We start from the raw sequence: 18,754 nt of genomic DNA, 5'->3' as shown, positions 1-18,754 counted from the left end.
GGAAAAGACCAATCGGATTCCATTCTCGGAACTACACGAGAACAGAACAACTAATTCCAAACAGCATTTTCTTTTTAGAATATTTGAATCTCCTCACACTTAGGTAGATGTGGTGTCGAAATTGTGATTAACTTCATCGTCAATTTCTCTTGGACCATAATCAACTTGCATATCTGTGACTTTTGCTTTAAGCCAGTGACCAGCTTTTTCCGTAATATCCACAAATTCAACTAGCTTCGCCTTTTCTTTAGGCGACAGATTGGATACTAACCGGTTATATAACTTAAAGTTCCCCTTACTTTTAGCATCAATAACCCGTTTAAAAAGTTTCTTCATTTAACTGTTAATAACCCCCGTCATTTAATTTCGTATCAACTATGGGGTTCTTTATTATCAAGTCATCATTATGTGTTACTTCATTTTCCCCACACTTAGGCGTTCTATTATTGTTAAGCATTACCGTTGGAGTTGGTAAAACAACATGGTTCTTACCAATCATTTTTGTCGGTTCAACGGTTTTGGTTTGTGGATATTTAGACTTTCGAATCATAAAGGTGATCGATTTCTCATCATTACTAAGTGTCATTCTACCCTTTCTTACATCAAATAACGCCCCGGTGGACGCTAAGAATGGTCGACCTAAAATTAGAGGAACGTTTGAGTCCTCTTCTATGTCAATGACAATGAATTCGACTAGAAAGGTTAAATTACCTACTTGAACGGGTAGGTTGTCAGCAATTCCAACTGGGTGCTTAATGGTTTGATCAAGGAGTCGAACACTCATATCCGTTGGAGTTAACTCACCTACACCTAATCTCTTATATAATGAAAGAGGCATAACACTCACACTTGAACCTAAATCTGCTAGTGCATCATACATGACACAGTCACTAAGTAGACAAGGAACAATAAATTCACCCGGATCACCTACCCTAGGTGGAGGATTTGGTGGAACTGTCTTCACCGGGTTTACTTCTACTGTTTTTGTTTCTTGCACTTTTTTATTCTTCTTCTTCTTCTTTCCAGAGGTATCACAAACTTTATTACCTATTACTTGCTCATACTCAACTCCTTTTCGTGGAAACGGGATGGGTGGGCTGTATGGTGCCACCACTGGCTTTACATACTCGGGTGGTGGTGGTGGTGTAACTTCTTCATTGTTACTTACATCTAAAACCTCCCCATCTTCTGATGCTGGTTTTTCAGAATTTGTTGAAACCATATTAACATTTTCATTCCGAGGATTTACTTCAGTATTACTCGGTAGCTTTCCTTGTTTCCTTTCACTCATCAATCTAACAAGAGTACCTACTTGTTTTTCTAGATTCAAAATAGAAGCTTGTTGAGTTCTAAATGACTGATCAAACCTCTCATTCGTTTGAGTTTCAATAAATTGTGTTTGAGATTCAACTAGCTTAAATACCACTTCTTCCAGATTTGACTTTTTCTCTTCGGTTTGTTGTGGTGGTTTATACATGCCAGGTCTTTGTTGATTGAAAGTGTTGTTTTGAGTTGGTTGGTTATTCGGACCTTGTTGGTTATATGAGTTATTGTCGGGTCCTTTTGGATTGTAAAGAATGTTTTGATTTCGATTGAAGTTTGGCCTTGGCGGTTGATAATTATTCTGATAACTATTTTCCAGCCTTTGGTTCATGTAGACAACATTCTCACGTTGTTCCATCGTTTGTTCAATGTGACAGTCTTTCATTAAGTGTGGTCCACCGCATTGCTCACAACTGATTCGTATTGCGTGAATATCTTTATTCATCTTTTCCATTCGTCTCTCGAAAGCATCTATTTTTGCGGAAACGGAATCAAAGTTATGGCTAGAATCGGCTCTAGCCACTTTAGATGAACGATATATATCTTTCTCTTGGTGCCACTCATGAGAGTGGGAGGCTGTGTTATCAATAATTTTGTAAGCTTCAGTTGCGGTTTTCTTCATAATGGAACCACCAGCTGTTATGTCGATGTCTTTTCGTGTAGCAACGTTGACACCTTGGTAGAATATTTGTACTATTTGATAAGTGTCTAAACCGTGTTGAGGACATCCTCTCAACAACTTTCCAAATCTTGTCCACGCCTCATATAGAGTTTCATTTGACTTTTGTGTGAACGTAACAATTTCTCCTTGAAGTCTCACGGCTTTAGATACCGGAAAGAATCTTTTAAGAAATTTCTCAACTAAAACATCCCATGTGTCAATCGCCCCTTCAGGTAACGATTCTAACCAATCTTTGGCTTCTCCCTTTAAAGTCCAGGGAAACAACATGAGATAGATCTGTTCATCCTCAACTTCTCGGATTTTGAATAGTGTACAGATCCTATTAAACGTACGAAGATGTTCGTTTGGATCTTCCTTCGGCGCACCACTATATTGGCACTGATTAGTTACCATGTGTAGGATTTTTCCTTTGATTTCATAATCTGGCGCATTAATGTATGGCTTAATAATGGCGTGACCTTGGCCCGTGCGTGTGGCTCTCATTCGGTCTTCTATACTTAGAGGTTCCAGATTTTCCATAATTGAATTTGTTGAATACGAATCACTAGAAGATTCTGATTTAATAGTTTGTGGTTCAGGAGGAATGATTAGTGGTTCTGGATCTTGGAATTGTCCCTGAATATTCTCCGGATTCTCAATTGTGAGGTCGGGTTCAAAAGATGGATTATCGGAAATTTGAGTTGGAGTTCTTGGTCGACTAGATGATGATTCTAAAGAAAAATCAACGGCGACAATATTGGCTAGATGTCTTGATCGAGTTATAGGTGGTGAACGTATGAAAGGTGGTGAACGTTTTACTCGGTGCATTCACTGAATATCCTATTAGTTTTTAAAAGGAAAGAAAAATTATATAAGTTATCCAATTAATAGACTTTTCTAATTTTGCCCACGTTTCGAATAGCCAAAAGATGCAGCAGAGGGGCAGGATTCGTTTGGTCTCAATATAATTGAGTACTGTTTGGCTCCAATAACCCGGTCCACGTACAAATCCAACTATTACTACGAACCAGCAAATTTTGATGTCTATCAATTTAACCACTTAAAATAAATTTTCGTAATTTTAAGAAATTTAGATAAGAAGTAGAATAAAAATCTTATCCTAAAACTAGAATAGCGAGAAATAAGAATAAAAAAAAACGGTCGAAAAAGGTCGAAAAATAGGCGTCGAAAAATAAAAATAAGAAAGTAGCGCGAAAAACGGCGTCACAAAATTCTAAAGCACATAAATCTTAGTCTAAGGAATAAGCACTTAAGGGATTTTACGGCAAACCTAAAAATTCTAAAAATAAAAATAACTATGGCAAAACTAAACTTAATACTAAAAATTGTAACTAGAGTCTAAAAATCTAAAGGTAATAAAAAAAAAACTTTTTTTTTTTAATTTTTTTTATATTTCATTTTTTAAGGATTTTAAAATTTTTTTTTTAATTTTTTTTTTTAAACTTTTTTTTTTAAAATTTTTTTTTTTTTTTAAAAAAATTTTTCTTTAAAAAAACGATTTTTTTACAATTTTTTTTTAAAACGAATTTTTTTTTAAAAAAAACATTTTTTTTATACAATTTTTTTTTAATGGAATTAATAATTTTTTTATTATTTTTTTTTTCAAAACTTTTTTTTTAACTCATTTACTATTCATGAATAGTAAATGAAAAGAAATTAATTAATTTACTATTCACATGAAAGCGACATGATTGAAATTATTAATTGCAAGTTACATAATATACCCCTGAAATATTTAATAAATACGACTTTTTAAAACTTTTAAAACTTTTACGATTCAAAATAGTAAAGGAAAGAAATTAATTAATTTACTATTCACATGAAAGCGACATGATAGAAATTATTAATTGCAAGTTACATAATATATCCCTGAAATATTTAATAAATACGACTTTTTAAAACTTTTAAAAGTATCAAATTTGATTCTAAAATATTATTATATTATTATATTTTATTTCAATATTATTATATTATTATATTTATTAAATTATTATATTTAAATTAATATATCTTTAATCAATCAAAAACTAAAAAAAAAAACTTAAATACCCCGTGAAAACACAAAAAGTGTCCCCGAAATTACTTTTTTTTATAACTATATTTTTACAGATATAAATTAAAAATATAGCGTTTTAGCGCTCCCCGGCAGCGGCGCCAAAAACTTGGTGATGTAGCGTGAGGGTACGAAATAGTATTATTTTTAATACAAAATACTACAAAATATGACGCAAGTTTTATTAATTTACGGATGGGATATACCTAAACCTTGCTACAACACTATAGGCAGTGTACCTAATCGTAGAGTAGTGTAGTTTTTAGTAAGTCCGGTTCGTTCCACAGGGAGCTAGTGATTACGTACTATATTTTATAAAACTATATATAGAGTAGTAATATTATTATAAAAGGGGGTTTTTTACCGTTTAATGACCGGTTTGTCGATTTTATATTTTTAAGCGTAAAGATAAATGACAATAATTAAAGTGCGTAAAATATATAAATGACAGATAAATAAAATAACAATAAATAAAATTGCGATAGAATATGAAATAAAAGGATTATGCTTATTTAAACTTCCGTAATCATGATGTTTAACGTTTTGATTTTAATTAATTGTTACTCGGGTTAATTGTCCTTTGTCATGGTTTATTTGATACCTATCTGATTTTTGTCCATAATAGTCCATCGGTCATAAATATAAAGTGCGAGTGTCCTCGTCAAATTACCCTTATACCCGAAGTCAAATATTCCAACTAATTAAGGATTTAAACTGTGACGCAGTTATCACTTCTGTCAACAATTACACCAGTTATCACTGTATGTAATCCACCCCTATTTTGATTAGATATGAATATTAATTTACCCACTTGATCAGTTTGAATAATCAATTACCCAACCCGAATAATTAATTAAATGATTATAATAGATTCCATATGAACGTCACTAAATAGGACAACCATAATCATTATTAATTATTAGGATAATTAATTTGAAGATAGGTTCGACAGACTCCAATGAGTTGTCACTCAATTAGACAATACCCCCCATCTATTAATAGTCAATAGTCCAATTTCCACAAGTGTCGGTCTTTTGCCCAAACCTTAATTATGGTACAAAATCCAATAACCCCGTCTTAATATTTAGTCAAACATCACGATTACTTTGGCTTAAATAAGCATAATAATAACTTAGTTACGAGACATTAATTTAAAAAGGAAGAACATAACTTACAGTGATTATTAATCGTGTAGCGTTACACGGACAGAGTTTCGACTTTAAAACCCGTAAAACATTTCTTACAATAACCCAATTATTATTAAACTTAAACTAAAATTAAAATTATAATTATAAATATATATATTACATGTAAAGAGAAAGAAAGAAGAAAAGGTGTACATAAATCGATCAAATGAATTGCCTTTTATAGGCAAATATTGAATTGAAATTTTCACTTATGACCCCTTAACTATGCTCAATTAACAACTTTTTATTATTTATTATTATTCTTATTATGAATTATTTAAATATTATATTATATTCTTGTGCATAGTTGACTTGTACTTTCAGCTCCGTTGCGTCGAGCGTTGATAGTTGGCTCGGGTACCGGTTCCGGATTTTCGAACGTCCTTTCGTATAATTTAATATCTTGTACTTTGCGTTTTGTAACTTATACTCTTGTCATTTTTAGACGTTTCTCATCAATAAATTGAACCTTTTGAATTGTATCTTGTACATTTGAGCTTTTTGGACGTTTGTGTCTTCAAATCTTCGTTTTCGCCTTTTGTCTTCGCACTTATTTATTTAAACAATTACAATGAAAATATAATACAATTACATATGAAAACCTATTATTTAGAAGGGATATTGCTATGAAATATATGTTCCTTTTTAGCCTTATCAATATCTCTCTTCAGCCCTAATTCTATCCGTCGGAGTCCCCTCCCCACCAGTGATGAGCTCCCTAAACCTTAGTTGCTTAAGCGCAACTTTGCTTTGAACCTCGTCACTGAACCACCATGATTCTCTAACAGCCATATGGCCTCTAGATGAACCTACAGCCACACCTAGGACTTCCTTGGCTACCTCTCTAATGGAGGACGCCAGACAGTTCCACATCTGATCCGCATCATCATTGGATACCATTTCTAATTCTGCATCCACTCTACCTACAATCGATGTTTTAAAGGTCTCTGCCTTCTCTCCGTTCAACTTCTTCCACAAGATCTTAGGTTGGACTTGTCGCACACTCTTGGTGGCCCGTCTCTGGAGAACCAAATCCATGACCAACAGTCTGTGCTGGGAGGAGCATGTCAAGGCAGTCGGGACCTTACAGTCTCCACAAGTCCTAAGATCCCCTTTGCGAATTAACAGATAGTCAATCTGGGTACTATGACCCCCGCTATGAAAAGTTGCTAACTGGGCATCCCTCTTCTTGAAAAACGAATTCACAACTGCCAAGTCGTGGGCAACAGCAAATTCGAGAATAGAGAGTCCTTCCTCATTTCTAACTCCGTACCCAAAACCCCCGTGGACTCCCGCATATCCCTCAACATCAGATCCTATATGGCCATTGAGATCTCCACCAATAAGTAATCTATGGTCTGGAGGGCACATCCTTACAACCTCGTCTAACGATTCCCAGAAGTGTCTCTTTTCAGCATCTCCACGGCCCGCATGGGGTGCGTAAGCGCAAATTACCGTGTAAGTCACCTCCTGAATTACCAACCTAACCGCCATAATCCTGTCGCTCCGTCTACCCACATCCACAACATACTCGTGGTAGGGTGGGCCAATAATGATTCCAACCCCATTCCTAGCTACTCTCGATCCTAAGAACCACAACTTGTAGTCATTGATCCTAGCCGCCCCTCGACCTTTCCATCTAGTCTCTTGGACGCACAAAATGTCCACTTTGCATTCACGTAAAGTCTCGACCAGTTCATACCGCTTGCCGGTCAAAATTCCCACATTCCAACTACCCACTCTAATCCTACCCGGCCTCGCTAACCTATTGCCGCTTCTAGGCCCAATAAACCTACCCGCCCCTGAGCTATAAAGACGTGACCTCAAGAAATCATAAGAACGCCTAGTGTCTATCTTACCAAACTACAAGCAGCTAGTAGTAAATAAGATAAAGTAATAATAACAATAAGCAAGTAGTAAAAATATAAATAAGTAATAGGGAGTAGATAAAACGAAAATACACCAACTCACAGTAGGTAAAATATTATATTATAAATATTATATATAGAATTATAAGTAACCTAACCAAAATTTTAGCTTATAACAGATTAGAAGGAAAAAAAAACTACAAGAATATAATGAAATAAAAATTAGCAATCCTATTAACACCTCCTCTGCCTAAAAGTATCTGATTCTAATAACAAATATATAGGAAAGAAAATAGCGATTGCAACCACTAAAGTAGAAAACGAAACAGCTAAAGCAAATACCCAATAAATAAATATATAGTCTGTGATAAATCAAAGAATAAGGATAGACAGTTATATGTAAATATAGATATAGATACGTGATGTATGGAATAATAAAGAGGCAAAAGGGGAGTAGATGTAACCCAAAATCCGGTAACCAAGTTACCCGGTGGACGAAAAATCAAGAGTCGTCTGACAAGCAAGGTGTGAAAAACGAAGCAGCACGGGAAGTTTCTTGTACGAAAGCTTCGTTCCGATGCAAGTGGTGATGTCGGTGAGTCCCCTGACCGGAAGATCAAAAAATTCCGGCAAGAGTCCTATGTGGCGCGTGAGGGATCTGCTGGTGTTAGGGCTTACCGGGTTTTGATCGTAGGGTGATATCCTGTTTATATGTGTTTATATTATTATCTATAATATATTAAAATATATTTATATACTATATGTAGCTTGGTGAATATTATAAATAATAACATTTTATATAAAAATATAGTATGTAGTATTGTTATGATATTTATAATAAATATATTTTTAAATAACTATCATTTATCTGTTAAGCTAATAATCATAATAATACTAAAATAGTGATAATAATAATAATAATTAGGTTTAACAATGAAAATAATAATTTAATGATAACACTAATAATTTTATTAATAATTCATTTAAGTTGTAACTAAATTGTAATTTTAACTATTTTCATAATAATATTTGTATCTATAATCTTTATATTCATAATCATAATAATAATAATAATGTTGTTAATGATAATATTAATAAAAATAGTGTTATAATATATATTAGTATTAGTAATAATGTTATTAATAATATTAATAACAATAGAATAATAATAATATCTTATTTAGATTCCGGCTTAATTATAATTTTACTCATTTTCATATTAATAGTTTATATATATATATATATATATATATATATATATATATATATATATATATATATATATATATATATATATATATATATATATATAGTGGACCAATCCATGGATAAGCACTAAATGGGGCACAAACGGGATAAGTAAAATTTCAAAATTTTTTTAAAAAAAAAACGATCCTTTAATATGCAAATAGAAGAAAACGAAAAAATTTTAAAAAGTTTTTTAACAAAATCGTTCGAAAATCGACGATGAATGGTAAACATCGATGATGAATGGTAAAATTAACCATTCATCTGGTTAATTTATCATTCATTTTGTTCGTGATGAATGATAAAATTAATCAATGCTAAAAAAAACAGATGAATGGTTAATTTAACCATTCATCTGTTTATGATGAATGATAAAAAAAACAGATGAATGGTTAATTTAACCATTCATCTGGTTTTTTTTTAGCATTGATTAATTTTATCATTTATCGCGAACAAAATGAATGATAAATTAACCAGATGAATGGTTAATTTTACCATTCATCATCGATTTTTGAAAGATTTTGAACTTTTTTTTTATGAAAAAAATTGATTAGAGGTGCATTTTAATGCAGATTTATGAATGTAAAAAAAAATTCAAAAAAAAAATTTATTTTGCTTATCCCGTTTGTACTCCTTTTAAGCTTATCCATGGATCGTGCCCCTATATATATATATATATATATATATATATATATATATATATATATATATATATATATATATATATATATATATATACCCCTTACAATATTTTTATCATAATACTAATAAATATAATACTTAATACTTATATTAACAATAACATAATAATAAGGTAATAACGATGGTTATTAATAAAAATAATTAATAATAATAATATTATTAATAATAATAATAACAATAATAATAATAATAATAATAATAATAATAATAATAATAATAATAATAATAATAATAATAATAAGATGACTACCTCAAAGTATAGAAAAAAATTACAAACATTTGCCACAGCTCAGACTCGATCTTGAGACCAATCGTTCCCCCACCAAATACCCAAACCAGCTGAACCGTTCGATTTTTTTGATTTTTCTCTCCCCAAATTATAACTAACCCGTATATTTTCTGTTTCTAGTCCTTCTCCTTCCTCTCCACCATGTAATCGATCAGACCACCCTTTAATCATATCAACGAATAGTTTGTTTGATTTTTAAGACTTAATATCCAATTCAAAAACACTTATATGTGATTAATTGATTTGAAAAAAGAAAAGAAAAAAAATAAAAATAAAATAAGAAGTGCTGCTGTTGCTCGTCGTTAATAAGAAAGAATAAAAAAAAATTGATTTTGATTTGTGGTACGTTTTAGCCAAAGATTACAACTTCAATTACTTTTCAAATTACTCCTAGAATCTAACTCAATAATCAATTGAACCAGAAACCTTAAAACAACTTTGAATTTCACCAAGAACATTTTGTTTGACTTTTGAAACTCGAATTTTGACTCCAAAATTCGGATTTGATAATAAGAATTGAAAATTGAGATTTTAGAGAAAGTTTATATAAACGATTCCTAACACAACTACATTAATGGATTTTTAAAACTGATTCAATTTTTAATTTTTGCCATAAAGTATAAAATGCAGAGGAACCGTTTGAAAAAGAAAAAAATAATAATAAATCAATCTGTTTTCGATTGTGGTTACTGAAGACTAGTTATAACGTGATTGGAGTCGACCATTTCAATCAGAAGAAACCAAATTTTAAAAGCAGAAAACGAAAGGTAACAAATATCGTACGATTAATGATCCTGGTATATAATATTTTTGTTTTAATCCGAATATTACTGGTTTTATAATTTTAATTGTGTTAATAATTAAATACATATAATTATTTAATATAAATACTAATAATAATATTTATAGAAATAATAATAATATTAATGATAATATTAATATTAATATTAATATTAATAACAATAATACTACTACTAATATTAAGAATAATGATGATAATAATAATGTTAAGTAAAAATGATTATGAAACATGTATTTATGATAATAATAATAATAATAACTAAAATTATAACAATGATTTTTAATGTTAATAAAAAGTAATAATATTAATAATAATAGTATTAATACTAATTTTAATTTTAATCATTCTTAACATTTATATTTATACATATATAAATGTATATAAATATTTATAGCTTCATTTTAAATTACTCTTTATTATTTTTGTATCTTATTTTACATTTTTAATTCTAATATTTAAATTATATTTTATGATTTCGAATCATTATATATACCTATGTATATATATACATATTTATTTACAACCAATTATTCGTGAATCGTCGTGAATGGTAAAAGGTTGAATGTTTCCATGTAAGCAGTTCAAAAATTCTGAGACTCAGTTTAATAGATTTTGCTTATCTTGTCGAAACCACATAAAGTTTAAGTTTAAATTTGGCCGAAAATTTCCGGGTCGTCACACCTTACAGGATAACATAACGAATATAAAGAAGCCTACATTGCACTAAACTTGATTTTTTTTTTTTCGTTAACCTTGGTAGGATGTGCTGGTTATGTATCTTGATATCTGTCTTTATTTCATCACTTAAAGTAATGCACAGATTCTTCATTTTCAAATAAGCCGTAGTAATTGCAATAGAATCCATAAGGAATCCGTCACTGTTGCTTGCCACGAACTCGTCTATGTCCACCATGTGCTTCCTGCACTGCTTTCATGCTACCGCCTAAGAAAATCACACAACCTTCAAAATTACAAAAAAGTTACACCAAACAATAACCTATTAGTATCAACCGAAGAAATACACACCTGTCAATAACTGGTCAACAAAGCCTATCCATCTGGCGAGAGTATATCGTGAATAAGCGTAAAACAGCTGGAGCAAATGCCGGTGCAGCAAATCTTGGGAATTGGACATAAAACATCCGATAAAACCGCATAATAAATTTCGTTACACGATGATAGAGAACAAGCCATGGCCAAACCCAATAGTGATAGAGAACAACCAAACCCAAGTTCAATGGAAAGGCTTGATATACTAGTGTTAATCGATTAGGGTAAAACTCTTATGAATTTTGTGTTAGTTTCATCATCGACCCTTCAGGCTTAGGCAGGAAGTAAGCTTGGCTTCTTTTCTGAATTAGGCAGATGGAATTCTAATTGTAGGATTATTTGATTTATCTTTTAACTGTTCCAGCTTTTCATCTTCATCAATAAAATCATATAGTTTCATTCAATTTGTTGATCGCCATCAGTTAACTATTAATTACCCGCTGCTACTATATTTTTGTTTCTAATCATTATCAGCTCATAAGTTGATAATTTGCTTATTTGATTTCGATTTCTATCATTAGTCCATTGTCGTCTAGCGGTTAGGATATTTGGTTTTCACCCAAGAGACCCGGATTCGATTCTCAATAATGGAAACATTTGATAGAAAATGAAATTAGAGCAGCAGATTATCAACTTATGAACCGATAATAATTAGAACCAGATATATAGCAGTAATACGTAATTAATAATTAACTGATGGTGATGAACAATTTGAATGAAACTAAATGACTTTGTTGATGAAGACGGAAATCTAGAACAAATAAAAGATAATTCAGAAGATCCTACAATTATAATTCCATCTGCCTAACACAAAGAAGAAACCAAGCTTGCTTCCTGCCCAAGCCAGGCCGATGCTAAAACGCACACAAAATTCATGACTGACCAACCCTAATCGACTAACACCAGTATATAAAGCCTTTTGATTGGGTTTGGGCTTGATTGTTCTCTATCACTATTGGGCTTGGGTTTGGCCATGACCTGTTTCTATATCAAACAACTTGTAATTTTGAAAAGAAAGAGTAAGTAGACTCTCAACTTGTTCATCTTCTCCGGCCAGTTGCAACATAGTGGCCGTTGGTTGTGATCTAACCGAAGTCTCGAGATCTCTAGTGCTTGTGTATCAAAAATCCTGTTTAGCAACTTCAAAGCTGCCGCTCAACACTGATTTCCCACTAATTATGTATCTTCCCAAGCTCCCACTCGACCAAGATGCCTCAACAATATCATAAAATTCAAGCACGTCAGGATTTTCAACACCTAACCTCCCACCTATGCGTTCATCAATAGGAATCTCAACCATATGCGTAGTTACCGTGTTAAACCCGAGAGCAATAATATGACCGCCCTTAAACACCTCATTGCTGATCTCCAAACAAAACATGACATTTATCATCATAATAGAGATTAACCTTCTGGTGAGCTGGGGATGAACCTCATGTTCTTCAAGATCCAAACATAATCCAAGTGTCTTATGTCATGGTCACCAATTCCGGCAGCAAGTTATTTTCCGTCCGCAACTCGAACCCTACCGGAATACCACCAACCATCTTTATCATGGACGAGGAAGCATGATACGAGGCAACCAACTTTGAAAACCATGATTCGTCAAGAAACTCCTCAAGACACATCAAAGCATCTTCACTCACCGTTGTTATGTTCTCACCCACCTTCAAACAAGGGCACTGCAATCTAAAGTGACCGATCTGCTGACAATTCCAACACACAACGTTTCTAACCTGTGACGGTTCCTCTTAGATTTAGTCATGCTTCTCTTCACACGATGGTCCCTGTGATCTATGTTAGATTACGTCGTTACTTCTTAACTCTTAAAAATTATAGCATTAGTCCTTGTGGTTTTTAATATGTAAGGCAGTTTCTCACTTCTGTTATCTGTCTTCGTAAATTTCTCACTTTTGTTATCTGTATTCGTTAACTGGAAACCTGTGTTGGTCGCATGATGGCTAAAAAGATAATTTAACACTTATATGCCGAATAAAATCCCAACGTGTAGGGTTCGTTATCACGTACATTCTTCATTCTTAACATCAAATTCGATTCATTTCAAATTTTAGAGTTTAATTAAATTAGTGATTATTCAATTCAATAATCGTTAAGTCAATTAATTCGTAATAATTAAGTGTTAATACGGAAGAAATACAATTATTCAAACTTCTTTAGTTGCAAATCATTGAATGACGTTTTTACACATATCAAATGTGAATTGATCATTTGTCATTAATAGTTTACCCACTGCAAATTGTAAAATATATCAATGTTTAGATAAACTATCAACAACAAATACTCAATTGGCATCTAAAACCGTCATCCAGTGTTGGTTATAATCAAGAAAGTTTGAATAACTACATTTGGTACTAACACTTAATCATTACAAATTAATTAGTTTAACGATTGTTGAATTGAATGATTCCTAACTAAATTGAACCCTAAAACTTGAAACGAATTTGATGTTAAGAACAAATAATGTACATGATAACGAACCCTAGACACCGACATTAAGGTTTTATTCAACGTATACTAGTTAAATTACCTTTTTAGTCATCATGTAACCAACACATATTTCCAGTTAAGTTAACAGCCACAAATAACATATGTAAGAAATTGAACTACCGCCGTACATATTAAAAACAAGAACTAAGGCTATAATTTTTACTAGCTAGAAACTAACGACGTAATCTAGCATAGACAACAAGGACCATTCATGTAATTAACTCTATATAATAATAATAACAATAATGATTATGATCAAGATGAAAATGAAGTGTGAAAATGTAATTTGGTTTCGAATTTTAATTTAATTGATAAGGGTGTCAAATTCAGACCTAGGCCAATCCGTATTATTAACCAAATTTTTCTCCTCTACATCGGTAACAACTATTTCACTTTTCATCAACTAAATATTGCTCCTCTACATCAACAACACCTTCTACCTTTTACTAAATAACTAGATTTCAAGAGCCAGTGCGTTGCACGACAGCTCTAAAAAATAGTTTCGTAATCGTTTTTATTTATATAGCATTGTTTGTTGTTGATAACACTTTAATGAAGAAACACTTTAGTAGTATATGTATTGAAATTAAAGAAATTATAAAAATACATTTTGAACACATAAACCACGAGTGAAATTGTACCGTGCATATGAAGAAGTTGAAATACAATTTCGACCCGCAACAAAAAACTTATGTCATTCGACCCTTACTCAACCCCTCACCCTCCCCATTTTACCACCACGAATATATCTAAGGATTGTATATACACTACCCATCAGACTATATTGTTACTATCAAAAAGGCCATAGCAATCCAATCTGATGAATCTGTGTCCAATTACTTTTGAAGGAAAAACATAATGTTATGTTGAAGTTATTAGGATGGGTTTCGTTAGAGAAATTGATGCCTTCATTAGTGTACCCAAATAGCTACAGAAAGCAAGAGATGCAAGAATTTTAATTTTAACTTACTTATTATCTCTCTGTCAATGTCAATGCTTCACCAAAACAATCATACATGTATATAGTAAAGCATATACTATTAAAAGTATAAGACTCAACAACCACTAAGAAGATTCAAGTTAGAGCATGAAAAAAAGTACCAATACTAATAATATAATTATATCTCAAGTCAGCTAATCCAATTGAGACTCACCTGCCGTGCGACTTGACATATTTGAGGTCACTTGTCATCTTCAACACTTACAAGAAACTTTGAACCTATACATGAACGGTTAAAAAAATATTATTGTACAAATGTAGTTTATAAACATACAAATGCTTTTTTGTAATATGTATAGATGTTACCTTAGGCACACCTTGGATGTCTATATGTAGTCATCAACAATGTGTTTTTACATTGTTCAGAGCCCAAGTGTTTGATAGCCTATACAACAACAAAAATATATCACAGCATCAAGTAACAATGTGTTTTTGCATCAAGTATTTCTATTTTTTCAAAAAGATGAACAAAAAAGCTTTTATGTGACATACTGTCATACCAACCTGACCCGTTTCACTATACAAAAAACTACCAATTTTGACCCATTAGCCAACCCACCAACCCGTCTGTTTTGACACCTGTTTTTGTAATACAGTAGGTCAGTAAAATGAAGGCATACGTTGTTTTGGTAGTGCCATGACAGCTCTGTGCAGCCCGCTTTTATCAGCCATATGTGGTTCACATACCTCGGAAAATACCCTTTTTAGTTCTTGTGTCCATATAATCAGGTTCATAGCATAATCACAAAATGATATAAGTAACGATCTATTGGGTTGATAGTTACCTGAATTAAAATTCCAAAAAGGACTAAGAACTATAGGTTAATGGTTATAAAAGCTAAAATTGAGTTCCGATAGAAGATGAATTTGCTTTCAATGTCCTTAAATATTGCAGCATTTATATCATCCCTTCTGGCATCACATTAAAACTCTTCTACATCTTGGTCGTCATCCATGAGCAAGATCATAATGCTTTAGCCGTTTAGCTCATCTATATATAGTGGAAATCCAAAACAATCTATGTTATGCTACTGGTGGGAAAACATGGTGTAATTATCGAGTTCACTGATCCTAACTATAATACAAAGCGAAGTGCCACATTCTTGATCCCCCTCTTCAACTGCTTTCTTATCCTCTTCTGTTTCGTCACCGAAGAGATCGAGATCATCGTCATCATCAACGGCAGCTTCCTAAAACATTCAATAACTAACTCATTAATGTATTTAATACGGTGACACACATGCTCAGCAATTCACAAGCTCAAATGGGTGATGCAGTTAACAAAAAAACTGGCATTAGTAAGTTAATAATACGTTGTATAAAAATCAGTTATAAGTAAAGTTGGTTTTTTTTAATTCGTATGAACTGAACAACAATTATTGTGATTAAAAGTCGTTATCCATTTATTAAACTATAGCTATGATTAACACTCGAAATCGTAAGAGTAAAATACCTTTCTAATGGCCTAATTTTCAACGTTTTACACTCGATTCGATACAATTAAGCGCCTAAATTTGAATGTTCGATTTAGGGTCAATTGTGTTTATGTTTTCAACAAATATAAAGTTACCATTACCAAAATATATATTTTCTAAAAAAGCAGAACAAATCCGTTTAATAATTAAGTTTTCTTAAACTTCTACACTATCATCCTTAACACATGCAATTATTTATTCGATATATGCATTACCTATTAACGGTATCCTTTTTCCAAACATTAATGGAAATATGAACATGATGATATGTGAGATTACATGCGCATTGTATCAGCATATAATTATATGTATTTACAACCATACAATAAATTGAATATTAGAATTTAACTGAATCTGATTTACCTTAGATACACCGGAGACATTAACCGAAAAAAGATCCCGACGGCCTTAGATACACCAGGGACATTATAGAAAAAGTATACGATCAGAAGCGTAAAGGTATAGCCAATAGATGTGTTGTAGCGGCGACCTCTATTACGACAATAGAAGGCCATAATCGGCGGCGCAAAGGTTGCCGGTTCCGGCGAATTTAAGTAGAACGGAGATTTATACATATTCATACCACCGAAACCGTAAAAGTGTAATGAATAAATATGTTGTAGCGGCTTAATTTTTTTCCGGCGACTGGTTACATTAATCGACGCTTCAAATTATGGTAGTTGATGAATTGTGTAGACAAAGTTGAAAGTGGGTATAGATCTATATAATTAAGATTTTAGGTTTCCGGCCAGTTTAAGGAATTGGAAGAAAGTATAAAAACTTAGTACCACTAGGTGCGTAAAATTTATAGATTAATAGTAAAAGGTGGTGGCGATTTATTGCTTCGTCGAAGAAAACCACAATTGCAGAAGTATATGATTTAATTTTTCTCTTTTGATTTATGAAGAGAGATGGAGAGAGAAAGAAGGTGATGGGGTGTTTTTTAAAGAGAAAGAGCCAGGTGTATTTTTTTGGATTAAAATAAATAAGTAGTATAAATTAAAAAAATCCACGTGGCTTAATTACTCTAAAATTTCTGTCAGTGTGACACGTCGGATTAACCTTTACGGTTTGTAATTGGTAGAGATACTATCACATATATACCCAAATAACATACGGAGTAGTAATATTTAGAGAACAAAATAGTTAAATATGTGGACCCACAAGGCACTAATTGTTTGACAAAGCTTGATTTAACGGTGCCCTTCCTGACTTTATGAAAAAAAAAATGAGTAAAGCCAACTAATTTGACAGAGACCTTTAAATTGGGATACAAAGAAGCCTAAGAACAAATCTTACAGCACTTCGTAGAGCGTCGATTTGAAACTAATTGATACACATTATTTTTTAATTCAAAAATAAGCATAGTTGTTTTATAGTAATATTTAATTAATATTCAATGAATGAATTTATTTATTCGAAAAATAATATAGACTCCAATAATAATATTAAATTAAAATTAATTAATAATTAATAATAACAATCATAACAGATTTAATATTTCGTGTGGATTTTATTTTTGACTAATTTTGGTTGAAATATCAAATTTAGAGATGTAGCAATTTGTTCGAGGCCGTATTCAAAATTAAAAGGATTTGATAGGCACGGAGAATTGCAGATGTTATTTTGATTTTGCCAACCTTCAATGCAAGTTTCGTCACATTTTTTAGGCGTCCTTGCTCTGCAAATTGGCTTTTTTTTTAGTCTCTTTTTTTAATGAATAAAAAAAATCTACTACCACAAAAAAAAAAAAAAAAAAAAAAAAAAACTAAAATCAGAAGAAATTACAGTAAGAGCTACATAAATTCGTTTAATATAAATAAATATATAGCCATATGACAAAGGAAGTATTCAAAATTGAAAGATTCGATAGGCAGGAAAGATCGTAGATAATGTTTTAAATTCACAAAACTAGAACAAGTATAGATAGATGATAGAAATTAATACTTTAAGCAACAGAATCAACTAAAATTAAAATAAAAAACAACGAAGAAAACTTCGGCCTTAAAATAATGAATTGAGGGTGAAATGAGGAAGAAGATGATACTGAAATTGTGTTTCTGAGAATACATAGGGCCAATGAAACCCTAACCCTAATTAGAGTGCTCCCAATCAACACATTACTTCTTTCAGGACTAACCAACCATTCAGCGCCACATCAGCACCTCCATCCCACTTCCTTCCCAGGACTAAACCCAGGACTAAACACTCTCAGCAATGACACTACTTACTCACCCACTATATTAATTAATTAATCAATTGTACAAGACTACTAGCAAAAAGTACCACAAAATTAAGCTTCTACCGTCCTCAAATATGCTCAAACTGGACGAAATCGAAGCAGATGGAGCTGGGCGGAGTGCTGGGCTGAACCTAGGCGACCTCAGTGCCATCGGCGCCCAGGCTGGACGGCTGTGGGCGGAAGACCTGGGCGAACCGTTGGAACCTGCCTTAGTAGACCGAATAGCAAAAGCTAAAAATACCACATGCCCAACTGTCATGGGCCATCTTCATAAGACATGATACAGGGCTTGTTTTCAACATTCGATTCTTAATAACTAGTAAGA

The 18,754-nt window shown here is 32.1% G+C and overlaps 1 non-coding gene and 1 pseudogene across 1 annotated transcript; both read right to left on the bottom strand.

Annotated features, from left to right (window-relative positions):
• Positions 1–11,348, bottom strand: part of LOC139871207 (uncharacterized) — a 42,493-nt pseudogene extending 31,145 nt beyond the window's left edge.
• A 6,391-nt stretch (positions 11,349–17,739) lies between these two features.
• On the bottom strand, positions 17,740–17,869 carry LOC139873776 (small nucleolar RNA snoR86). Its single transcript, XR_011767498.1, has one exon. It is a non-coding gene; the product is annotated as a small nucleolar RNA snoR86 (small nucleolar RNA).
• Between the last annotated feature and the right edge of the window lie 885 nt (positions 17,870–18,754).

This window comes from Rutidosis leptorrhynchoides, chromosome 10 (assembly GCF_046630445.1).
Source record: "Rutidosis leptorrhynchoides isolate AG116_Rl617_1_P2 chromosome 10, CSIRO_AGI_Rlap_v1, whole genome shotgun sequence".
NCBI lineage: Eukaryota > Viridiplantae > Streptophyta > Magnoliopsida > Asterales > Asteraceae > Rutidosis > Rutidosis leptorrhynchoides.
This window is presented reverse-complemented; position numbering and strand designations above follow the sequence as displayed.